Raw genomic sequence first — 26,462 nt, forward strand, 5'->3', positions numbered from 1 at the left:
AGTATCACCATGGCAATAACTGTCAAGCCGACAGTCCTTTTCTGTGTGTGCACCCATTGGTCTTCAACCTCTTCCTGTGTCAAAGATGAACCAGGCTAGATTGAGTATTTTAAGAATGAGCAAATCTATCTGAGCTTCTTCAATGGACAGGATAAGCGAGCTGGCTGTGTGTATTAGCAAGGTCAACTGACTCAGGATTGTCTTTTTAGAGTCAGAATGATCATTGTTATGGTAAAATACACAAACTTATACTTCAGGGCCACAGATTTTATTTGGAGTCTTGAAATGTTGCTTTGAGTTCTGTCGACTGCTGCTGATTATATGTTGAACAAAAGTGTTGAGGGTGACTGCTTTTATCTTCGAGTAAAAAATGAGGTCTGCAGATGCTGGAGATCACAGCTGCAAATGTGTTGCTGGTCAAAGCACAGCAGGTTAGGCAGCATCTCAGGAATAGAGAATTCGACGTTTCGAGCATAAGCCCTTCATCAGGAATAAGAGAGAGAGCCAAGCAGGCTGAGATAAAAGGTAGGGAGGAGGGACTAGGGGGAGGGGCGATGGAGGTGGGATAGGTGGAAGGAGGTCAAGGTGAGGGTGATAGGCCGGAGTGGGGTGGGGGCGGAGAGGTCAGGAAGAGGATTGCAGGTTAGGAGGGCGGTGCTGAGTTGAGGGAACCGACTGAGACAAGGTGGGGGGAGGGGAAATGAGGAAGCTGGAGAAATCTGAATTCATACCTTGTGGTTGGAGGGTTCCCAGGCGGAAGATGAGGCGCTCCTCCTCCAGCCGTCGTGTAGTTGTGTTCTGCCGGTGGAGGAGTCCAAGGACCTGCATGTCCTCGGTGGAGTGGGAGGGGGAGTTAAAGTGTTGAGCCACGGGGTGATTGGGTTGGTTGGTTCGGGCGGCCCAGAGGTGTTCTCTGAAGCGTTCCGCAAGTAAGCGGCCTGTCTCACCAATATAGAGGAGGCCACATCGGGTGCAGCGGATGCAATAGATGATGTGTGTGGAGGTACAGGTGAACTTGTGGCAGATATGGAAGGATCCCTTGGGGCCTTGGAGGGAAGTGAGTGTGGAGGTGTGGGCGCAAGTTTTACATTTCCTGCGGTTGCAGGGGAAGGTGCCGGGGGTGGAGGTTGGGTTGGTGGGGGGTGTGGATCTGACAAGGGAGTCACGAAGGGAGTGGTCCTTGCGGAACGCTGATAGGGGAGGGGAGGGAAATATATCCTTGGTGGTGGGGTCCGTTTGGAGGTGGCGGAAATGGTGGCGGATAATACGTTGTATGCGCAGGTTGGTGGGGTGGTAGGTGAGAACCAGTGGGGTTCTGTCTTGGTGGCGGTTGGAGGAGCGGGGCTCAAGGGCGGAGGAGCGGGAAGTGGAGGAGATGCGGTGGAGGGCATCGTCGATCACGTCTGGGGGGAATCTGTATGCGCAGGTTGGTGGGGTGGTAGGTGAGAACCAGTGGGGTTCTGTCTTGGTGGTGGTTGGAGGAGCGGGGCTCAAGGGCGGAGGAGCGGGAAGTGGAGGAGATGCGGTGGAGGGCATCTATGCGCAGGTTGGTGGGGTGGTAGGTGAGAACCAGTGGGGTTCTGTCTTGGTTATGCGCAGGTTGGTGGGGTGGTAGGTGAGAACCAGTGGGGTTCTGTCTTGGTTATGCGCAGGTTGGTGGGGTGGTAGGTGAGAACCAGTGGGGTTCTGTCTTGGTTATGCGCAGGTTGGTGGGGTGGTAGGTGAGAACCAGTGGGGTTCTGTCTTGGTTATGCGCAGGTTGGTGGGTTGCTTTTATCTAACAATCTTACTGTCATTCTGACCGTCCCTATTGTTCTCCTTCTCTTTCTTCACTCCATGTTCTTTTGGTTGGTCTCCCTCCATTTTCTCTTTCCCCATTACCATCGCAATTCCCTCTACTTGTTCCACACAACTTTCTCTTCCCAGTTCAGGGAGTACTGCCACATTGCTGATTGACTATCACTCTAAGTGTCACAAATAGATTCATACAGTCCTACATCAGGGAGACAGGCCATCAGCCCAGCTGACCAAAATGTCCATCCACATTTCCCTGCACTTGGCCCATGACTTTCTAATCCTTTCCTATCCATGTATTTGTCCAAATGCCTTTTAAATGTTGTTAATGTACCAACCTCAACCACTTCTGCTGGCAGCTCAATCCATTTGCCTACCACCTTCTGTGTAAAAAAGTTGCCCCTCGGGTTCCCTTTTACTCGTTCTCCTCTGATGCTGTCTAGTCCTTGATTCGCCAACCCTGGGAAAAAGACTAAGTGCATTCATCCTATCCATGCCTCTCATGATCTTATACACTTCTATACCACTGGAATGGACAATAAATGCTCCTTTGTAGCAATGTATTTGCAAGCTTTCCCCATCATATCCCAAACAGCTGCAGCATTTGCCAGCTCACCTCCCCATGTTGAGAGCAATAAGTTTTGTTTAAGCAATTCTATTTTCTTATTATTCCCAAAGCAACAGATCAATTGACAGTGAAAGCATCATCACATTGCAATAGCTCAATGTAGTGAATCTTTTCCTTCCCTTGCCCTCAGCTCTCTTTTCCCCCTTCCTCCTCCTCCTTCAAAACTATCTTAAAACTTACCTCTTTCTCAAAACATTAGGTGTCCTGCCCCAATATCGCCTCCTGCAGCTTGGTGTCAATTGTCAAACAGAAAGTGCTGGAAAAGCTCAGCAGGTCTGGCAGCATCACTGAAGAGAAAAAACAGGTCATATTGGTCTTGAAACATGAACTCTGTTTCTTTCATTGCCTTTCATTCTGATCTCCAGTATCTGCAGTATTTGGCTGTCACTTATATCTGCCAGTCCTGTGATATGTCTCAGGATGGTTCACCACCTTAAAATGGCTATGCAAGTTGTTCTTATCTTTGACATGGCACAGATCCCACATTGACTGTTGTGTGGAGAGTATCTTTAATAGGGAGGTGATGGTGTAGTGGTATTATCACTGAGCTCTGAATCCAGGGGGGACCTGGGTTTGAATCCTGCTGGGGCAAATGGTGGGACTTGAATTCAGTAAAAATCTTGAATTAACTGTCGAATGGTGACCATGAAATCATTGTTGGTTATTGATTCGCTAACTTCTTTTAGGGAAGGAAACTGCCAACCTTACCTAGTCAGGCCTACATGTGACTCCAGACCCACAGCGATGTGGTTGACTCTCAACTGACCTCTGGGATGGACAATAAATGCTGGCCTAGCCAACGGCACCCTCATGACATGACTGAATTTTAAAAACTCATTTGAGATGAGGTCTGATTGTGCTGACCTCCATGGAGCTGAAAATGTGTTGCTGGAAAAGCGCAGCAGGTCAGGCAGCATCCAAGGAAGAGGAGATTTGACGTTTCGGGCATAAGCCCTTCTTCAGGAAGGGCTCCGTGGAAACAGCTTCTCTGAAGTTGCTGTCTAGATTTGCAGCTGAAGAAGGGTCACATGAGTGAAATATAAGCGATGCACATGTGACTGTTAGCCAGCCTGTGAAAGTCATTGGCACGAGGGGGTGAAGCTGAAGGGAAAGGGTAAGAATGGTATCTGGGAGGAAAGGGGGAATGAGAGAAACGGCAAATAAAGAGAGATATAAAGGCCATAATTCGGTGTAACTGTTGAATAGTAAGAGAGGATTGTGTGGGGGGGTAGGGAGACCTCCCACTTTCACCCAGCCGTCTTCAATTTAGCAGTATAACAGAAATCAATAAGCCATAATGTTCTGTATTTAAGAAATGTCACCTTGTTCTAACCCAGGCGCTCTGAAGTAAGTCAGCCTATTATTTAAATACTTCATGTAGATAAAAATTATGCAAAAAAAAAAGTAAGGGGTCACTGAGGTCCCATTAACTTGATAACATCACATAAACTAATCTCTAATTGTCAAGAGTACTTTATTGTGTAACCATGGCAACCGTTCTTACTTTCATTATTATGCCTCTTGCTTTATTTTTAGATGGGGAGCACTTCTCCTTCCTCCTCTTGCTTTGATTGGGCATAGTGGTTCTGAATTATAAATATGTCAATTCAATTATTTTATAAACTCCAGCAGCCTCTGAAATTCACGTTTATTTTTAAATGGATGGCATTAACTGCACAAGAAAATAGACATTAAAATAATTTAGGTGTGTTGCTATCTCTCTCTAAAGCTAAGACCTGGAACTGTGGAATAAAGTTGGGTACAAATTTTACAATGTGCCACAGGGTGAGATTATTCTCTGGACTTAATTGAATATTGCTCCTTTTTTCTTCCCAAGATTGCCTGGTTTGTGCTGAGGTTGACTTGCATCAGCTCCTGGAGCTCTTATCCAAGCGAGAGGTGTTCATAGTTCTGAGCAAGTGTATGTTAGTGCACTGTTCCATCACGGAGTACAGCACAGTTGAGCCTCTCCCGTTGTGACTGAATGCCCACCCATTGATTCCAGCACATAACCCAGGCTGGAGATCCAGTGTGGTAGTGGGGGAGCTCTATGCTGTTGGAGATGCTGTCTGTCAGATGAATCATTGAGTCAGAGTTTGGCTGCCATCTCAACTGGGCATGGAAAAGAAAATCAAAGAAATTCTTCCCTAATCTCCTCAATATTATTTATCCAGGAGAACATTGTTACCTCTAAACTCAGCTGTTCCAAATGCATGGATGAAGCTCTCTGTTCAAGATGAGCAGAGGCAGGAAAATGGCACTTTATAGTGAGCTTGGTCTCGTGTTACAGAAATGTTGTGGTATTCAGCACACATTGCCTGTATTTCTCTGTATTTAGACTGTGAAAAACTTTGTTTCAATTGCCACCTTCCCAACCTTTAATCTCCAGCAGTTGCGTTTTTTTCCCAGTTTTTTTGTTCCCCAAAGGAACCTTACCTCAGGCTTTGTACAGGGTTATGGAATGAGGGCAGAGAAAGGTTGGCATTTGATGGCAGCTTCAAAGTGAAAAGCATTCTGACAATCAGTGAAGTGCCTTTGAACTATAGTCACTGTTGTGATGTATCAATTGGTTCCTGTGGTTTCTGCAAAGTAAGCTCCCACAAATTGCAAAATAAAAACTGCGTAATCTGTTTTTGATTGCAGGGGAGTAAATATCAGCCCGGATGTTCAGGAGAACTCTTCCACGTAGTGCCATGACATAATTTGTATCCTGGGACAGCTGACAGGGCCTTCAGTTCAAAGTCCCACCTACGAGATAACGCCGCCAACAATGTAGCCCTCCCTCAATACTGCGCTGGAGCACCAGCCTAGGTTTCTGTACTCAAGTCACCAAAGTGAGACTTGAATCCACAGTTTTCGAATTCATAAACTAGCATGTTCCCAACTCAGCCATAGTCTGACATGAGCACCAGATTGGCTTGTACTCCATGACTATAGAAAATTGAGGGGGGTTCTGATTGTTAAAATGTGATGGTGTAGATCTGGGGAAACGATTCCCTTTATTGGAGTAATTAAGAATAAAGGGAATAAGAGTAGAAAATGAATCTTGTAATTGGAGCTAAGAAGGTCTCTTTTGGAATCTGGGTAATTGAAATTTAGAACTATATAGTTTGCAGATGCTTGGGAAACATTTAGAGCCTTCAAGACTGATGTGTATGGACCAATCAAGAAGAATGGAACAAGGCCAAGGTTCGTAAATGGAGTTGAACAATGGTCTAACTGAATGGCGCAGCAGGCTTAAGGGGCTGAATGACCTCCTAGTAATCCCCATCTTTCTATGATCACTTATGCTGGGCTTCATTGCCATTGATTCTTCTGCTGAGATGGTGCTGTGTCTATGGTGATATATCCATATAGGGACACAAAGTAAAGTTGATGTGAGTTGACACAACCTGAGGTTAATTGTTGTTGGTCTCATTCTGACATCAGTCAACAGCAAACATTCTGTTTTTCCTGAGGTACATTAGTAACAACAAATTGAGGTCAATTAATTGCTTTCTTAATTGCTTCCTTTTCTAAAAATATTCTTTTTTTTTGAAAGAGTGACACAGATATTTTGCAAGTGAAACAAAGCATTACCACTGAATTGTGTCAGGTGCATCATAAGATCTTTTATATGGGATAAATGTCAGCTGACAAGTCAATCTTTTAAGACTTGAAATCCCTTGTAAAAATTGACTTATACACTGATTGTACAAATGCATCACGAGTGTGCTTGTGTCTTTTTAAATTCACTTACAGGACATTGGCGTCTCTAGCCAGGCCAGCATTTATTGCCCATCCCTAATTGCCCAGAGGGCATTTAAGAGTCAATCAATTGGTGTAGTGCTGGAGTCCCATGGAGGCCAGACCAGGGTAGGACAACAGATTTCTTTCCCTAAAGGATATCAGTGAACCAGATAGGTTTTTCCAACAATCAAAAATGGCTTCCCAGTTGTTATTAAACACTGAATTCCAGATTCATTTTTGAATTCATATTCCACCATCATGTTCTCAGAACATAACCAGGGTCTCTGGATTAATAGTCTAGTAGTAATACCATTAGACCATCATCTCCCCCATGGGTCACCATCTTAGCCAATGAATTCCTTTGCGCATAGCAACTATTATCTGCTTAATCCTTTCCAACCGGCTGTAAGATACCAGTCAGTAAAACATCCAGCTGTGGGGTGAACAATTTCATAGTGGCTGCTAATGCAAGTGTTATGTGTCATGCCTAAAAATATGGGGGTTGGGCGATGGGAGGGGCAGTCAACTATAATGGAAAACATGCAAAAACATGAACCTCTTTAGGGCTGACATAAATATATGCTGAGGTTAACTTGCATGCTGCAATTTGCAGCATCAATAGAGTTCTGTTTTGGAAACTGGAAGGTGCTAATGCTTATTTTACATGCTGTAGCTTGTTGGTAAGTAGTGTTCTGCTGATTCTACCTTGAAGCTCCTAAGGTATCATTTCTCATCTTAACTGTGACAGGTCATTAATGTACAGCCAGCCAATTCAACTGCAATGGAACAATTAAGCCTCTTTAACGCCAATATTTACTTAAAAGCTGAATAAATAAGCAAACCGCAAGCAAAATTGGATCCAGCAGTTGGAATGATAGTGGTTTATAACAGCCTAGGTGGAAGGGAATGTGGTCATTGGACAACAGTGAACAGCACTGTAGTTTAGTATTTGAGATGACAAATGTATATTCTGGATCTAAGCATGTGTGTGTGTGTGTGTGTGTGTGTGTGTGAGTGAGAGAGAATGAGGAGGGGCTTGAAGATGTCAGTGGAAGACAGATGGAAATTTCACACGAGCCGGTATAGTCTGCTTGTCTCAGTTAGTTCTGCCCCTTGTCTCTGGGTCAAATGCTGTCGAGAGTCTCACTCTAGGTTTAGAACAAGGTTCACTCTAGGTTCACCCCAGACTGGCATTTCAGTACACCATGTGAAACAGGCAGAATGAAGGAGATGATATCGGGCATCTTTGTTCAGGGAACGTGAATGAGGAGATGTAAATGGGATTGAACCCTAAAGTGTCACTTCTAAAGGATGGGAAATTGCAAGCCAGCAATTTTGCACAGTGCACCCTCAGTACATTCTACTCTGGGAATCAGCTCCACTGTCCTTGATTTCCCTCCATTACACAGCAGCGACCATGCTTGAAAATGTGCTTCGTTTTGAGTAAAGTGCTTTGGGACACCCCAAGAAGTTGAAAGGAGCTGTGTAAATGCAAATCTTTTTCGAAATACCCTTTTTGAAGTTGTATGTGAGCTTGGTTGGGACAGTGATGCAGGCCAACAAAGGGAAAGGTCAGAGATGAAAATCATTCACATTCAGCTCCCATCAAGTGTGCGTAACAACACAAATTGTGTTACTGGTAACGAGATGAAACTCTTTACTGCTGTCACATTAATAACATTTTGAAATGTAAGAGTAATTTCATTGAAATTAATGGAGTACTAGCTCTGAGGTAATAGAGGCAACTTTAACCAAGTGAAGCGTTAGATGGTGTCTGGATAATTGTTTTATACAATAACAGCAGTAACTGATGGGCATTCCATTTCTACTGTGTTCGATTGGCCTAAACAATCAGGTAATCTAATCCATAAGTAATCTTCCTGAGATGGGCGCCATGGTGGCCCAATGGTTAGCACTGCTGCCTCACAGCACTGGGGAACGGGGTTTGATCCCAGCCTCAGTGCGACTGTCTGTGTGGAGTTTGCACGTTCTCCCTATGACTGCGTGGGTTTCCTCTGGGTACTCTGGTTCCCTCCCACAATCCAAAGATATGCAGGGTAGGTGAATTGGGCCATGCTGAATACCCCATAGTGTTCGGGAGTGTACAGGTTAGGTGCATTAGTCAGGGGTAAATGTAGACTAATAGGGTAGGGGAATGGGTCTGGGTGGGATACTCTTCAGAGGGTCGGTATGGACCTGTTGGGCCCAATGTATATCTAGATTAGAGTTGTGCTGGAAAAGCATAGCAGGTCAGGCAGCGTCGAGGAGCAGGAGAATCGTCATTTCGCGCATAGGCCCTTCAAAGGAATGTCCAGCACAGCTCTACTCTGATTTCCAACATCTGCAATCCTCAAGTTTGCCCTGTTGGGCCTAAAATGGCCTTTTTCCGCACTGTCGTGCTTCTATGAACGTCTATGAGACTGCATTGATCAGAATTTCTCCCATTTGTCCCTATGCATGTCAGGCCTACTCTCAATCCAGCACCTCCTCCCGCCCCTACCACATACTCCTTCACTGGTGGATGTGGGCAATTTTGATAAAGATTATTTAAGCATGTCACCACCCCTTCCAAGGCAACATTGATGAAGAAATGCTGCATTATCTGAGGTGCTGTCTCTCAGAAGAAGACCTCTCCCAGGGATCTTGGTCAATGATAATCCCTTGGTCAACGTCACCCTCTGACCTCTATAATCAAATGTTCATTGGTTTATTATCCAGCAAGGCTCTGAGGATGATAAACTGAATGCAGAATTCTGACCCATTTCCCTCAATTCCTTCACCTCTGAGGCCAACTGGAGATAGCGTTGGAAAATAGAATTAAGGAGAATCCAAAGGGTTTTTACAAATATATTAAGGACAAAAGGGTAACTAGGGAGAGAATACGGCCCCTCAAAGATCAGCAAGGTGGCCTTTGTGTGGAGCCACAGAAAATGGGGGAGATACTAAATGAATATTTTGCATCAGTATTTACTGTGGAAAAGGATATGGAGGATATAGACTGTAGGGAAATAGATGGTGACATCTTGCAAAATGTCCAGATTACAGAGGAGGAAATGCTGGATGTCTTGAAATGGTTAAAGGTGGATAAATCCCCAGGACCTGATCAGGTGTACCCGAGAACTCTGTGGGAAGGTACAGAAGTGATTGCTGGGCCTCTGCTAAGATATTTGTATCATCGATAGTCACAGGTGAGGTGCCGGAAGACTGGAGGTTGGCAAACGTGGTGCCGCTGTTTAAGAAGGGCGGTAAAGACAAGCCAGGGAACTATAGACCAGTGAGCCTGACCTTGGTGGTGGGCAAGTTGTTGGAGGGAATCCTGAGGGACAGGATGTACATGTATTTGGAAAGGCAAGGACCTATTTGGGATAGTCAACATGGCTTTGTGCATGGGAAATCATGTCTCACAAACTTGAATGAGATTTTTGAAGAAATAACAAAGAGGATTGATGAGGGCAGAGCATTGGATGTGATGTATATGGACTTCAGTAAGGCGTTTGACAAGGTTGCCCATGGGAGACTGATTAGCTAGGTTAGATCTCATGGAATACAGAGAGAGCTAGCCATTTGGATACAGAACTGGCTCAAAGGTAGAAGACAGAGGGTGGTGATGGAGGGTTGTTTTTCAGACTGGAGGCCTGTGACCAGTGGAGTGCCACAAGGATCGGTGCTGGGCCCTCTACTTTTTGTCATTTTCATAAATGATTTGGATGCAAGCATAAGAGGTACAGTTAGTAAGTTTGCAGATAATACCAAAATGGAGGTGTAGTGGACAGCGAAGAGGGTAACCTCAGATTACAACAGAATCTGGATCAGATGGGCCAATGGCTGAGAAGTGGCAGGTGGAATTTAATTCAGATAAATGCGAGGTGCTGCATTTTGGGAAAGCAAATCTTAGCAGGACTTGTACACTTAATGGTAAGGTCCTAGGGAGTGCTGCTGAACAAAGAGACATTGGAGTGCAGGTTCATAGCTCCTTGAAAGTGGAGTCGCAGGTAGATAGGATAGTGAAGAAGGCGTTTGGTATGCTTTCCTTTATTGGTCAGAGTATTGAGTTGGGAGGTCATGTTGCAGCTGTACAGGACATTGGTTAGGCCACTATTGGAAAATTGCATGCAATTCTGGTCTCCTTCCTATCAGAAAGATGTTGTGAAACTTGAAAGGGTTCAGAAAATATTTACAAGGATGTTGCCAGGGTTGGATGATTTGAGCTATAGGGAGAGGCTGAACAGGTTGGGGCTGTTTTCCATGGAGCATCAGAGGCTGAGGGGTGACCTTATAGAGGTTTACAAAATTATGAGGGGCATGGATAGGATAAATCGACAAAGTCTTTTCCCTGGGGTTCGGGGAGTCCAGAACTAGAGGGCATAGGTTTAGGGTGAGAGGGGAAAGATATAAAAGAGATCTAAGGGGCAACGTTTTCATGCAGAGGGTGGTACGTGTATGGTATGAGCTGCCAGAGGAAGTGGTGGAGGCTGGTAAAATTGCAACATTTCAGAGGCGTCTGGATGGGTATATGAATAGGAAGAGTTTGGAGGGATATGGGCGGGTGCTGGCAGGTGGGACTAGATTGGGTTGGGATATCTGGTCGGCATGGATGGGTTGGACCGAAGGGTTTGTTTCCATGCTGTACATCTCTATGACTCTACGAGACCCAATCCATCGCAGTACGTTCAGTAAGACTCATTGCTATGCTTGATATGAAAACCCCAATAGCACCACCCAATTGTATTAAACCTATCAAAATAAAATAGTTTAAATGAAAATATATTCGTCATGATTAGGAGGAAATATGTTTCATCTATCTATCTCGATTACAGGACAAGCAAAATTAAATACCAAATAAACAGTTTTTGTTAAATTAACTCTAAGGTTTTACTTAGCAACATGAATCTCTTAGTCCTTCTCGCATCCCTTCCCCATCCCCATCAAATTGAATCATAAATCTTCTCTAACCTTCAGTTATAATTTGGGAGAACAGGATTCCTTTGAACACTGAAGAATGCAATTTATAAGGAAGAGAAGAGTTTTTTTAGAAACTTCTCACCGACATATTGTCGAGAATTGCTGAGAAATGTAGTTTAATGGGCCCCTGTGGAATATCCTAGTGCAGTGGTTTAAAAATAGGTCCTTACAACTGGAGGAAAACTGAAAGATCTTGTGTGCCTGGACTCATTGCTTTTTGTAGTTTGTGTTATCAGAGGCAAGTATTTAATGTGATTCTGCTCCAGCACGACAATTTATGAATGAACTGTCTTCTGATGCTTTCTTGTGCAGTTTTTGCAATGAGGGTTTCCATATTTCCACAGGTGAAATCTGTGTGTGTGCTATCTAATGTTTTATTAAAGTATATTTCACATTCAGGAATTATTTATTTATTGGTTCTTTGCCTCTCTGCTAATAGCACTGGTTCTTGCTCAGGTAGAATTCCTTTGATAGGTGTCCAATAGAATCCTAATGCTGTTGCTATTCTGAAACAAATCCTGAAGACGCTAGAAGCACAGCAGTTGAGTTAACATCAGCGGAGATTACACGGAGCCTACGTTACCGGCTTTGTGAGCTGGAACACTAAACATCAGCTGACTGTTGGACCAGGAAAACATGGTCTGTTTGGAATATGGGGAAGGTCACGGGGAAACTCATGCCAAAACAGGCACATACATGGACACAGGTACAAACTTACCTGGCTTCACACCACACAACATTCCATGCACACAAACAAAATGTTGAATCACCCAACTTGCACTCAGCATACAAGAACATAGAACAGTACAACATAGCAATGGGCCCTTTAGCCACAATCATGTGCTGAACTAATCCCTTCTGCCTGCCCTTGGTCTGTATCCCTCCATTCCTTGTTTATTCATGTACTTATCTAAAAGCCTCTTAAATGCCCCTATCATACCTGCCTTCACCACCAACCCTGGCAGCACGTTCCACACTCCTACCACTATCTGCGTAAAACACTAGCCCCTCACATCTCCTTTGAACTTCCCTCCTCTTACCTTACATGCATGCCTCCTAGTTTTAGACATTTTAACTCTGGGAAAAACATTCTGAATGTCAACCTCATATGCATCTCAAAATTTTGCAGTGTGGAGATACTGATGTTGGACTGGGGTAGGCAAGGTCAAAAGAACAAGGAGAAGCTAGAAAAAACTCTGGTTGTCTTCTCTGAAACAATGGAGGCTGAGGGGAGTCCTCACAGAAATCTATTGAAATTCTGTCAAAAGTCACATGATCCCAGGTTAGCGTCCCAACAGGTTTATTTGAGATCACAAGCTTTCAACAGCACTGCCTGTTCCTCAAGTGATGTGATTTCACCCGCCAAAGGGACAGTACTCTGAAAGCTTAAATTTTCTCTAAACCTGTTGGTCCATAACCTGGTGTTATGTGACTTTTGACTGCACCCTCTCTGATGCCTCTACATCTTTCCTGTAATGTGGTGACCAGAACTGAACACAATACTCCATGTGTGGTCCAACCACAGTCTTATAAAATTGCAACATGACATCCTGACTCTTGTACCCAGTTGCCCAATCATTAAAGGCAAGCATGCCATACGCCTTCTATACCACCCTATCTACTTGCATGACCACTTTCAGTAAGCTATGCATCAACAGACCCAATCAGAGAACTCATATTCTATCAAGTCCACAAGGCTGACCTTGTTACAATCACTCCAGGTAGCAGTCGGTTTTTGAATATTTTTATTGAAGACCAGGATTGATTGTTAGGAAGTACAGAGGTAAAAGGTTATTGGGGCCAAACAGTGTATTGTTCAGCAGAATGTACCTAACGAGTTCCTTAAGGTCTGATCAAAATTAATCCAAGATGATGCACACATAGCAAATTTATGACTTTAACATACTTAATATATATTGGAAAGCTATGCAAACAAGTGAGTGAATCTATTAGCATAAACTATATAATATCCATTTATGAACAAGTGTGTCTCACACTACCTTCTGTCTGTAAGAGTGTCTCACACATCCCTCTGTCTGTGAGTGAGTCTCACACTGCCTTCTGTCTGTGAGTGTGCCTCATACTGCCTTCTGTCTGTTGGTGTGTCTCACACTGCCTTCTGTCTGTGAGTGTATCTCACACATCCTTCTGTCTGTGAGTGTGTCTCACACTGTCTTCTGTCTGTGAGGGTGTCTCACACTGCCTTCTGTCTATGAATGAGTCTCACACTGTCTTCTGTTTGTTGGTGTGTCTCACACTGCCTTCTGTCTGTTGGTGTGTCTCACACTGCCTTCTATATGTGATTGCATCTCACATGCCTTCTGTCTGTTAGTGAGTCTCACACTGCCTACTATCTGTGAGGGTGTCTCACACTGTCTTCTGTCTGTTGGCGTGTCTCACACTGTCTTCTGTCTGTTGGTGTGTCTCACACTGCCATCTGTCTGTGAGTGTGTCTCACACTGCCTTCTATATGTTGGTGTGTCTCTCACTGCCTTCTGACTGTGAGTGAGTCTCACACTGCCTACTGTCTGTTGGTGTGTCTCTCACTGCCTTCTGTATGTGAGTCTGTCTCACACTACTTTCTGTCTGTTGGTGTGTCTCACACTGCCTTCTGTCTGTTGATGTGTCTCACACTGTCTTCTGTCGGTTGGTGTGTCTCACACTGCCTTCTGTCTGTTGGTGTGTCTCACAATGTCTTCTGTCTGTGAGTGTGTCTCACACTGCCTTGTGTCTGTTAGTGAGTCTCACACTGCCTACTGTATGTGAGTCTGTCTCACACTACTATCTGTCTGTTGGTGTGTCTCACACTGCCTTCTGTCTGTGAGGGTGTCTCACACTGCCTTCTGTCTGTTGGTGTGTCTCACACTGTCTTCTGTCGGTTGGTGTGTCTCACACTGCCTTCTGTCTGTGAGTGAGTCTCACACTGCCTTCTGTTTGTTGGTGTGTCTCACACTGCCTTCTGTCTGTTGGTGTGTCTCACACTGTCTACTGTCGGTTGGTGTGTCTCACACTGCCTTCTGTCTGTGAGTGAGTCTCACGCTGTCTTCTGTCGGTTGGTGTGTCTCACACTGCCTTCTATATGTGATTGCATCTCACACTGCCTTCTGTCTGTTGGTGTATCTCACACTGTCTACTGTCGGTTGGTGTGTCTCACACTGCCTTCTGTCTGTTGGTGTGTCTCACACTGTCTTCTGTCGGTTGGTGTGTCTCACACTGCCTTCTATATGTGATTGCATCTCACACTGCCTTCTGTCTGTTAGTGAGTCTCACACTGCCTACTATCTGTGAGGGTGTCTCACACTGTCTTCTGTCTGTGAGTGTGTCTCACACTGTCTTCTGTCTGTGAGTGAGTCTCACACTGCCTACTGTCTGTGAGGGTGTCTCACACTGTCTTCTGTCTGTGAGTGTGTCTCACACTGTCTTCTGTCTGTTGGTGTGTCTCACACTGCCTTCTATATGTGATTGCATCTCACACTGCCTTCTGTTTGTTAGTGAGTCTCACACTGCCTACTGTCAGTGAGTGTGTCTCACACTGTCTTCTGTCTGTTGGTGTGTCTCACACTGCCTTCTATATGTTGGTGTGTCTCACACTGCCTTCTGTTTGTTAGTGAGTCTCACACTGCCTACTGTCTGTGAGGGTGTCTCACGCTGTCTTCTGTCTGTTGGTGTGTCTCACACTGCAATCTGTCTGTGAGTGTGTCTCACACTGCCTTCCATATGTTGGTGTGTCTCACACTGCCTTCTGACTGTGAGTCAGTCTCACACTGCCTACTGTCTGTGAGGGTGTCTCACACTGCCTTCTATATGTTGGTGTGTCTCACACTGCCTTCTGACTGTGAGTGAGTCTCACACTGCCTACTAGTAAAAAGTGAGGTCTGCAGATGCTGGAGATCAGAGCTGAAAATGTGTTGCTGGTTAAAGCACAGCAGGTCAGGCAGCATCCAAGGAACAGGAAATTTGACGTTTCGGGCCAGAGCCCTTCATCAGGAATGAGGAGAGTGTGCCAAGCAGGCTAAGATAAAAGGTAGGGAGGAGGGACTTGGGGGAGGGGCGATGGAGATGTGATAGGTGGAAGGAGGTCAAGGTGAGGGTGATAGGCCGGAGTGGGGTGGGGGCGGAGAGGTCAGGAAGAAGATTGCAGGTTAGGAGGGCGGTGCTGAGTTCGAGGGATTTGACTGAGACAAGGAGGGGGGAGGGGAAATGAGGAAACTGGAGAAATCTGAGTTCATACCTTGTGGTTGGAGGGTTCCCAGGCGGAAGATGAGGCGCTTTTCCTCCAACCGTCGTGTTGTTATGTTTTGCCGGTGGAGGAGTCCAAGGACCTGCATGTCCTCGGTGGAGTGGGAGGGAGAGTTAAAGTGTTGAGCCACGGGGTGGTTGGGTTGGTTGGTCTGGGCGTCCCAGAGGTGTTCCCTGAAGCGTTCCGCAAGTAAGCGGCCCGTCTCCCCAATATAGAGGAGGCCACATCTGGTGCAGCGGATGCAATAGATGATGTGGGCGCAAGTTTTGCATTTCTTGCGGTTTCAGGGGAAGGTGCCGGGAGTGGAGGTTGGGTTGGTGGGATGTGTGGACCTGACGAGGGAGTGGTGGGGGGTGTGGACCTGACGAGGGAGTGGTGGGGGGTGTGGACCTGACGAGGGAGTAGGTGGGGGATGTGGACCTGACGAGGGAGTGGTGGGGGGTGTGGACCTGACGAGGGAGTAGGTGGGGGATGTGGACCTGACGAGGGAGTGGTGGGGGTGTGGACCTGACGAGGGAGTCCACCGTCATCCGCCGTCATTTCCGCCACCTCCAAACGGACCCCACCACCAGGGATATATTTCCCTCCCCTCCCCTATCAGCATTCCGCAAAGACCACTCCCTTCGTGACTCCCTCATCAGGTCCACACCCCCCACCAACCCAACCTCCACTCCCGGCACCTTCCCCTGCAACCGCAGGAAATGTAAAACTTGCGCCCACACCTCCTCCCTCACATCCCTCCAAGGCCCCAAGGGATCCTTCCATATCCGCCACAAATTCACCTGCACCTCCACACACATCATCTATTGCATCCGCTGCACCCGATGTGGCCTCCTCTATATTGGGGAGACGGGCCGCTTACTTGCAGAACGCTTCAGGGAACACCTCTGGGATGCCCGGACCGACCAACCCAACCACCCCGTGGCTCAATACTTTAACTCTCCCTCCCACTCCACCGAGGACATGCAGGTCCTTGGACTCCTCCATCGGCAGAACATAACAACACGACGGTTGGAGGAAGAGCGCCTCATCTTCCGCCTGGGAACCCTCCAACCACAAGGAATGAACTCAGATTTCTCCAGTTTCCTCATTTCCCCTCCCCCCTTCTTGTCTCAGTCGGTTCCCTCAACTCAGCACCGCCCTCCTAACCTGCAATCTTCTTCCTGACCTCTCCGCCCCCACCTCACTCCGGCCTATCACCCTCACCTTGACCTCCTTCCACCTATCACATCTCCATCGCCCCTCCCCAAGTCCCTCCTCCCTACCTTTTATCTTAGCCTGCCTGGCACCCTCTCCTCATTCCTGATGAAGGGCTCTGGCCCGAAACGTCGAATTTCCTGTTCCTTGGATGCTGCCTAACCTGCTGTGCTTTAACCAGCAACACATTTTCAGCTCACACTGCCTACTGTCTGTGAGGGTGTCTCACACTGCCTTCTGTCTGTTGGTGTGTCTCACACTGTCTTCTGTCTGTTGGTGTGTCTCACACTGCCTTCTGCATGTTGGTGAGTCTAACACTTTCTTCTGTCTGTTGCTGTGTCTCACACTGCCTTCTATCTGTTGGTGTGTCTCACACTGCCTTCTATCTGTTGGTGTGTCTCACACTGTCTTCTGTCCATTAGTGAGTCTCACACTGCCTTCTGTCTGTTGGTGAGTCTCGCACTGCCTTCTGTCTGTTCATGTGTCTCACACTGTCTTCTGCCTGTTGGTGTGTCTCACGCTGCCTTCTACATCAGGGACCTTGATGATGGTGCTCTTAGCGCTCTTTCTCAGATTCCATTTCAGTCTCACAATCCCTATCCCAGAGATGAAAAGTCTGCTGAGTGGGGCAATACTATTATTAATGCTATTCTGAATGTGATGTTTAGGGCTGAATCTCCATTTCATGATGACAGCAGCACTTTTCCAACCTTCAAAACAGACTGAGACACAAATCCATGTACCTGCACAACTGGACATTTCTCATTGACAGTGCAGTGTCGTGTGATTACCTCTCAGTCAAAGCAGCCTGTATCAGGCCTGTTCTTCATGTGCTTTTTAACTTTCCCGCCATTTCTCATTGCCGTGAGTAATTAACTCTTTACAATTAACCCTTATTGGTTTGGTTTGAAGTTATCATTTTTAGGCCCAACACACTAAGCGGGCAGGGAGATATTGGGTTGCAGTTGGATCACCCATGACCTTTTGAATGGTGGAGTAGGCTTGAGGGCTGAATGGCCTCTTACTCTTTGAACAATTTTGCATTCATAAAATTCCTTACTCATTTGCTGTACCCACACTTCAACTCTGATTCATACATCAGGGCATTCATCTCCCCCAGTCCTCGGGTTTGCATCCTCTCTCCAATTGAAAAATAAGCTGGAGTTTTTATTTTATTCATCCTGCCAAAGTGGGCAAGTTTGCAGTGTCCCATATTATACCCCATTTTCCAAATGTTTGTCTACTCCTTTAACATATTTACATTTAGTGGGTGGCATGGTGGCACAGTGGTTAGCACTGCTGCCTCACAGCGCCTGAGACCCGGGTTCAATTCCCGACTCAGGCGACTGACTGTGTGGAGTTTGCACGTTCTCCCCGTGTCTGCGTGGGTTTCCTCCAGGTGCTCCGGTTTCCTCCCATTGTCCAAAGATGTGCGGGTCAGGTGAATTGGCCATGCTAAATTGCCCGTAGTGTTAGGTAAGGGGTAAATGTAGGGGTATGGGTGGGTTTCGCTTCGGCGGGTCGGTGTGGACTTGTTGGGCCGAAGGGCCTGTTTCCTCACTGTAAGTCTAATCCCTTTTGCAGATTCCTCATGGTCCCTTCACAATTTACTTTCCTCCCTACCTTTGTGCTGACAACAAATTCAACAACTGTACATTGATTGTATTCATCCACACCATTAGTTTTTGAGACACCAGCACTGGTTCTTGTGGTACTGCAGTTGTTACACCTTGACCCATTTCTCCTGTTTCCTGTTAGCTCACTTATTCTCTATTCATATTAACACCAAGTAGTCTTATTCTGTGTTGTGACCTTTGGTCTGATACTTAGGTTTGCAGAAGGCATTTGGCAACGTATATCACATCCGTAGGCTCCCCGTAATCCACATTGCTGTGACTTCCTTGAAAAATCTCTAATAAATTAGTCGAAAAATGATGTCCCTTGTTGAGTCTACCCAATTGTATTGAGGCTTCTGGGTGCCTTTCTCTTCGCACTTTTCTGCATTTTCCTTATGACACAAGTCAAAACTAACCAGCTTGTAATTCCTTGTTTTCTCCCTCCCTTCTTTTCTCAATGAAAAAAAGAGCAGTCAAAATGTTGCAGTTCAGCCACTGAGCTACGAGAGTGATTATGGATTGACTTGAGAATAAGCTGAAATGTCTTAGGAGAGGTTTGTTCGGCAAGTCAACGTGTGGCAACTCGCCGAGAGGAACACGTGGAAGACTTTAACCAAAGGATTGGTAGAGCTGTCGGCAATTTGCTGACCAGCATATTGAAGAGCAGGGGACAACAACTTGGCAAGTGGAATGATCATAGTACAGGCAAACATTTACTAATCATCACAATTGGAGCAAAAGATTCAAAGCACCAGATTGTGTGAAAGATTGCCGATCTCTGAACTTGGAAGGTACCAATGTTGAAGTCGGATAGCATTTTCGTGACCTGTATTTCCTGCCCTCTCCCCATGTCCCTTCAACCCATTACCAATTAAAAGTCCAACCCCTCTTTAAATTTACTCACTGACCTAGCATCCACTGCACTTTGGGGGAGTGAATTCCACAGATTTATATCCCTCTGGGAGAAGTAGTTTCTCCTCGACTTTGTTTTAAATTTGCTACTCCTTTATTCTGGAACTATGACCTCTCGTCCTACAAAATTCCACAAGAGGAAGCATCCACTCTGTGTCCATTTTATCCACACCTTTTGTCATCTTGAGTACCTCGATTTGATCTCCCCTCATTCTTCTAAATTCCAGAAAGCATAGACCTAAACGGTTCAATCTCTCTTCGTCCGACAAACTCCTCATCTCAGGGATCAAGCCAGTGAACAACCTCCAATGCCACAGCATCTTTCCTCAAATAAGGGGACCAAATACTGTGACCAAAACTCCTCCAGCTGGCTAAAGAATAATGAGCAGAGGATCATCACTGAGATTATTTGAGTTTTGAGTTGGTCGAGTGGAGGTTGGCTGTCCCTCGAATAGAAATAGTACAGAAGGAAGAGAAAGAAGGATGCTCCAGTAGTTAGACAAAAGCAGGCAGATGGGGGTAATTGCTGGAGGGGCTGGAGGACAGCTGTTGATGTTTCTCTAACAACAAAGCAGCTTGAATAATGTATTTGTAGAGGTTCCAAATGGTGATGAAATTATTGCTGATGGATTTTATGAGTTCAGCATTTTAGTGAGGAAGATAAAGCCGCTGTAGAGTTAGTTCAGTCAAACTGTTTAACTGGCAGCTGGGAGTTGCTGTTCTTGTTGGTCCTTATCTGACTACCTCACCTCCACCCTCCAATAAACACTTCCCTTCTGTAACAGAGAGACAATTAACTGTCGCGGCTTGAATTCAAGATTGCAAAATACAAAGGCTGGCATTTATACGGGGCTTTTCAAAGCTTCAGGGATTCTCAGGCTACTTCATGGCCAATGAAATATTTTTCCTATATTATGACAAGAATAATGCCTCAGAATCGCCTGCTGGTTTACACATGGCAAGCTCTTATAAACAGCAGAGTGATAAAATCCAGCCACTCTGTTTCTGGTGATAATCGATTGAGGGATAAATGCTAACTGGGGGGGGATACCACTCCCTTGCCTGCTGTTCCAAATCGCACTATTGAATCTTTGATGTCCACCCAGGAGGCATCCCTGTTTAATGTTTCATCTGAAAGGCAGCACCTCCAACAGTGCGACACTCCCTGTGAAGTGCACTGTGGTGACAGTCCAGATTTTGTGCCCCCCCCCCCCAGTCTTGCGAGTGGGACTTGAGTCCATGACCTTCCGACCCGTTACTACCCACTGAGCTGTAGCTGACTCTGTTTCATTCATCTCTAGGTCCTGTTCAGAACTCTGGTTCTTTGTTTGGTGCAATTACTTAGCATTCAACTTGTAGAACATCGCCTACAAGGTAACTATTGTTTACTAGGGTTTTTCAAAAAAAGGCTCTTTCTGACCAAGGTCAGCCTTCAGATGATTTCTTGGCCTTTTCGTGTTCTTGCACGTCCAGGATGAAACATTGAATTCATTTGAAGTATCCCAGATTGAAGCAGTGGGAAAAATTGAGTCAGAACTATTGAGTGGCAAAGTTGTTTGATTTTTTAAATATGCCTGGTGGATTTAGCTCTTGGTTTGGCACTTGCATGTTGAACCTGGAACAGTAACCTCCTAACTGGGCTTTTTTTTTCAGTCCTGTCACCTATTGGTACTTATAATTAACGGAAACTGGAGCTGGCTAGACAACGGCTGAATGCCAGCAAAACCCCTGAGGCTGCATGCTGCATTAATGTAAGATATGCTCAGACAACATAACTTGTCAGGGAGGATTATTTCTGCTCAGTGATTCTGTGAGGGCCCCCTTTTCTTGTCTGCAGCATTGATGAGAGAGTGGCCATTGAGAGTGGAGATACTGTGCCATTGATGTTTTGCGCGCTTGTGGGCTGCCTTTTGTCGAGAATATCTGTGCACAAAGCATGCGCTGTCCCACATCTGCTACTGTGAGAAATGATGAGCTGCCTTTGAGGTACGGTAGCGTGTGTGTATGTGTGTGTGTGTATGTGTGTGTGTACAATGTTGAGTTTTAACCTGGTTTAAACACCATGCTACAGGGCTTGTTTCTTTTACGTGCTGTGTATGCTTTTTGTATCTGACTTGCATCTGGGAAGCATAGCAGAAAATAATTGTTGTGCATTTTCTGGTCCTTTCCTCTGAAGTGGAATTTGCTGAGTACTGTGAGGACCGAAAGAGTGTCTGAGGGTTGAGTTGGGCTTTTGAGTTAATGTTGCCTCCCTCCCCCCACCCCCTATGCCATGCCCGGTAAGGCTCCCATTGTAGCCCACCACTTCCCCATTGGCACTGGGACTGAGCTCAGGGCACCTGATACAGTCGGGAAGTGGAGGAAATATAGGAGGAATTGGCAGAACCAGGTTTGAAAAATGCGGCCCTTTTGTTTAAATGTCTTGACAGGCAATGGAGAGCCCGAATACGTCCGTCTCTCTCTCTCTCTCTCTCTCTCTCCCTCTCTCTCTCTCTTTCTGTCGATGGGACACCAGAACAATGGAGCTGTACGAACACTTTCGGTGCTGAGTATTCTGCCTCTTCTGTTTGGCTTTTCTGTTCATGTCTAACCCCCTTACCCCCGGCTGATCCCAACCTTGATCCCCTTCCTGGTTCCTATTTTTGAAATACCTTTGTGTAAGGAAATTCGGGTACTGTTTGTCAAAGCGGTTCCATGTTATGCCAGTTTTGATGTCCAGCCTTTCACTGCTTGAAATTGTATTAATAATTGCTGAAGAATTTCAGAGAGCAAAGTGTGCTTGTGGCATTAGTGGAGAGATTTATTTGTGCTTCCCCCATTAAGCAGAGAATGTCAGGTTAAAGAATCAATTTAGGTTGACAATAATTTCGCTATAAATCTGCTGTATTGCTTGTTACCAGATGGCTACAGTTATCATTTCACCAAGAAATGTGATGTCAAGTTTGGCTGCTGCTTGGCTCTGGGTATATCTCTCTCTCTCTCTCTCTCTCTCTTTCTCTCTCTCTCTATCTTTCTTTTTTATTATTTTTGCCTGGTGTGTAGCAAATATGTTGCAGACAACAGTGAAAGTCAAAGGACAAATGTGATTTTTGTGTTGCCTATTTGGTCTTGCTTCGTTTTCAGCAGCTAACGGGCAGTGTTTTGTTCTCCTGTGCCTCAATTTTGAAATGCAATTCAAAAATGCCTCAAATCTCTCTCTCTCCCCCCCATTTTCTTTTGCTTCTCCTCCCCGCCAACGAAATGATTTTCGCTGTTGCGCTATACGGTCTGCGGCTGTGTGGTGCCTCTCCCGCTCCACGTCGTTCTTTCCTGAAACAGCAGGAGGCGTTGTTTCGGGAGGGGTGGGAGGGGAGGGGTGGTGGTGGTTGAGTAAGTATGGCTGGGGTGGTTCGGACACTGTCATTTCTGCCTGCCTCGCTGCCAAGATTAACAAAGCTGGCTTCAGCCTCGTGCTCCATCTGCCAGTCTGGCTGAGCTTGCTCAAGTGGAGCGAGTCGGTATGAGTGACAGGCAGGCCTTGGACTCCAGTTCACATGGGGCTCCAACGTCCTTTTATCTTCCTCCTAAAACACTGAGTGCTAAATAATCTTATCATGTCCACAGCTCTACCAGAGAGCAAAGGTTGGAATTAAGATAAGTCAATTTCTGCTGCTTATTACAGTTCATAAATCCTTCTCTCTAAAGATGCCATTTAGATCATCAAACAGTCATCATTGTCCTCTCCAGATTAAAAACAAAATTGTTGTCCATTTTAATTTGTTGTTTAAATGTACTCTGCAACTGTCAAATAATGAAGTACTTTCTTTGAATTTTTCTTCCTTCTCCCGTGTCACTAATTTGTTGAATTTTCAACTTGCCTCCCAGGTATAAACCTGTTTTTACAGATCAACTATTCAGTAAAGAATCAGCCTAATTTTCATGGTCATTTTTAAAATCGATTCTCAATGTGTGGGCATCTTTGGCAAACAAGCTAGTGCTTGACCGTCAGTGAGGGGGATGGTTTAGATCAAAGGCCATTTAAAATTCACCCATGTTGACATCACGTGTTGCAGTTTGCCTCCCCAGAGTGCAGCAGTAGGGTGTCATGACACTTTTTGCTGATGTTACTTTGTAATGTGCAGATTTTTAAACCAAAACTGAATTCAAATTGACCCATTCCCTTGGTGGGATTTGAACTCAAGACTGTTAAGAGGCAGACAGTATCCTCCCCCACTCTGGTGCACATCCATTTTTGCAGCAGTTGTCATTGGGTAGTGATGAGCAGGAACACTGACTTCACTCTCGTTCCTTGGACAATCAGGGGCACTGGATTTCTCCAATCCTACTCTCCTGACCACTCTTATCCCCTCCTTCTTACCCTTCCTTTTTCTTGCCTGTTTTTCCCTCTCTCACTTGCCTTTCTGTTCACTATGGGATGTGAGCATCACTGACTGCGCCAGTATTTATTGCCCGTCTGTAATCGTCCTTGAGAAGGTGTAGTGAGCTGCCTTCTTGAACTGCTGCAGTCCATGTGCTGTAGATAGACCCACAATATTCTTAGGGAAAGAATTTCAGAATTTTGACCCAGTGACCTTGAAGGAACAGCAATATATTTCCAAGTCAGGATAGTGAGTGGCTTGGAGGGGAACTTGCAGGTGGTGGTGTTCCCTTGTATCTGCTGCCCTTGTCCTTCTAGATGGAAGTAATTATTGATTTGGAAGGTGCTCTCTAAGGATCTTTGGTGAATTTCTTGCAGACATACAACTGCTACTGCTGATCATTGGTGGTGGAGGGAGTGGATGGTTGTTAATATGATGCCAATCAGTCAGACTGCTTTGTCCTGAATGACGTCAAGCTGCTTCAGCATTGTTGGAGCTGCACCCATCCAGGCAAGTGGGTGTATTCCAGCACACTCCTGACTTGTACCTTGTGGATGGTGGACAGGCTTTCAGAAGTCAGGAGGTGAATTACTCACTGCTGTATTCCTAGCATCTGACCTGTTCTTGTAGCCAAAGTATTTATGTCGCTCTTAACTTCCCAACTGTTCTAGCTCACTTCTCATCCCATATTCTCACCACATCCCCCCTCTCAGCTCTTCCCCACTGCTTAAAACCTGCCCCTCTCTCAAATACCAGGGCTCCCCACTCACTCCTTGCTTCTGCCTGTATTTCTGCTCCCTTCTCTCCCAACCCCTACCCTTCACCTGGTACTCCCCCCCCCCCCCCTTTACCTTGCCCCTTTCCCTCTTTTCTTCTGCTTCCCCCACACCCAGCTGAGATCAGCTCACTCAGCACAGACCAGGTAAAGCTAATTTTATTTAGGCTGAAATAAATTACATCCTCAGCACTTGGACCATTCACGCTTATCACAGGCAGTCACCTATGTCGGGCAAAAGCTGTTCAATTTTTCACATTGCTATTAGAACCAATTATAGAGGCTGTACTTATAATGTATTAGAAGTGCTGGCCGTTTCAAACTATTCATATTTGGGGGTAAACAAAATTGCACTGTTTACATTTGACCATTTCTAATGGAGCAGCTAGCTCCCAACGACATGTTCACTTATTTTTAAATGATCTCCCAGTCACAGGATATGTGTGAAGCAGAAAGAAAGTGCTGTTTTTAGATATGAACAGAATCACTGAGTTTTAAAAGACATGGTTTTCGTCAGACTCTGCTGAAAAGTTAATTGAAGTGCTGGAGTGTCTGTGGTTTGCTCACAGTCAGCTTGTTGTGTTGTGTGGCCCCTCGTGTTTCTCATGATCCCTGCTCTCTCAGTCCCCGAGATAACGAAGAAAAGAGGCATTGTGTTGCCACAATGGCTTATAAACTCTATATTAAGAAAAATATGCAACATCGGGATGCTGAGAGAGCAGGGCAAGTGACTGAGCACTTCATTAGGCCATAATATTGTTAGCCTTACAATCATTACCAGAGAGTTGAGTGTGGCAATACACAGCAGTACTACAAAGGATAATGTAAAGAGATGCCTAGTGTGTGATCACTAATATTTATACTGGAACTTCAGCAGAGAGATTGCTGAGGTAGTCATTCACCAGAACTAATTATTTTAATCAGGAAGGTTAATTAGCAGCTGGAAGAGCCAGGATAGCAAGTTCATTGCTTTCTGGAGAAGACGCCTCTGGGGCAGTAAAAGATGACAGACACCAATGTTACCCCATGCACTCCTGAGGGTAAGGTGTTAGAGGTTTCAGCAAAGCCATGGGGTTGAAAATAAGTGAAAAGCCCTTCCTGTACTGCTTCGAAGGAAGGATTTGCCTTCCTGACAACATCAAGCACACCACAAATCCTAATTTAAGTCCTACTTTTGAGTTTCCTCGCCATAGGATTTTCAGACTCATTGTTGATTCCCATCCCCAGCCCCTGTAAGCTTGTAAAAAAATGCTGCAAGTGTTTCCTGTTGGTCCTTCCCTGTTGCGAATGCTTTCATTCTTATGCAAATTAATCATGCCATCTGCCCTTGCCCAGCAAGCTGTTATGAGTTCAAGAGTGTTTGAAGCACGCCTCTGTGTTGAAGGCATTTACTCTTCAAAATGCCTTGACTGAGGGATTACTGAATTGGTTAAAGCATAGTTCTTTGGGTGTCTCTTGGTTTCCATGATTCAGTGACTATATGCAAGAGTAATACAGTGACTGAACAAGAAGTAGCAATGGAGAAGAGAATCACAATCTGAACAGAAGCCATTCTCTGAGAATGTCATACAATGTACTTCCAGTAGAAGAAGACTTTCTACCTTTCTGAATAGAACTGTGGCAGTTTTGTATTTTCTTATTCTGAATGTAATAAGCTTCTGACTCAGACCAGATGACACGACTGATAGACAGTTGAATCAAAAATTGCAACAAAAGCACATAATAACCTAGTGAAGCAAAATAATGTTATTGCAGTTTTTTTTAGGGTAATCTTGCTTTAGAGAGCGTGATAAAGCACTAAATCCTAAACTATAACAGTGAGCTTTTGAATGAAAAGTGCTATGAGACAACTTTTTAGACTCTCAACACAAGATGTAATGATGTTCACAAGTTTCCTTGGTTCTTAACTGTTTATTAATAGAATGCATCTTGTATTAAATTCAAGCTTTAGGTGTGAATTTTGTTGTTTTTAATCATTCTGCTTTTGGCGGACATAGCTTCCATGAGTGGGGCGCTGTGCTGTAAAGCGCTTCATAAAGTCCATTGGCTCTCTCTTCTCTTCTAAATTGTCCCTTACAAACTACCTTTTGGCTCAGCCTTTTAGCATTCTGCCCTTAAATGTCGTAAGAATATTGAGGGCTGTAGCAAGGTGGATAATCTAGAATAACAGAGCAGGCTCAAGGGGCTGAATGGCCTATTTCTCCTCCAATTTTTTTATAATTTGATATCACCTTATGTGTCTAGATATCAG

The 26,462-nt window shown here is 45.2% G+C and overlaps 1 protein-coding gene across 24 annotated transcripts in view; it reads left to right on the forward strand.

The window, feature by feature from the left end:
* Window positions 1-26,462, forward strand: part of celf2 (cugbp, Elav-like family member 2) — an 850,872-nt gene that overhangs the window by 445,835 nt on the left and 378,575 nt on the right. For 3 of the 24 annotated variants that reach the window (XM_060842652.1, XM_060842682.1, XM_060842683.1), the window contains exon 1: window positions 21,044-21,064. The exons of the other annotated variants lie outside the window; for them this stretch is intronic. The gene's annotated coding sequence lies outside the window, so the exon portion shown is untranslated. Of the gene's footprint in view, window positions 1-21,043; window positions 21,065-26,462 lie in introns of those variants that run through there. 24 annotated transcript variants of the gene reach the window in all.

The sequence above is a fragment of the Hemiscyllium ocellatum genome, chromosome 23 (assembly GCF_020745735.1).
Source record: "Hemiscyllium ocellatum isolate sHemOce1 chromosome 23, sHemOce1.pat.X.cur, whole genome shotgun sequence".
Lineage (NCBI taxonomy): Eukaryota > Metazoa > Chordata > Chondrichthyes > Orectolobiformes > Hemiscylliidae > Hemiscyllium > Hemiscyllium ocellatum.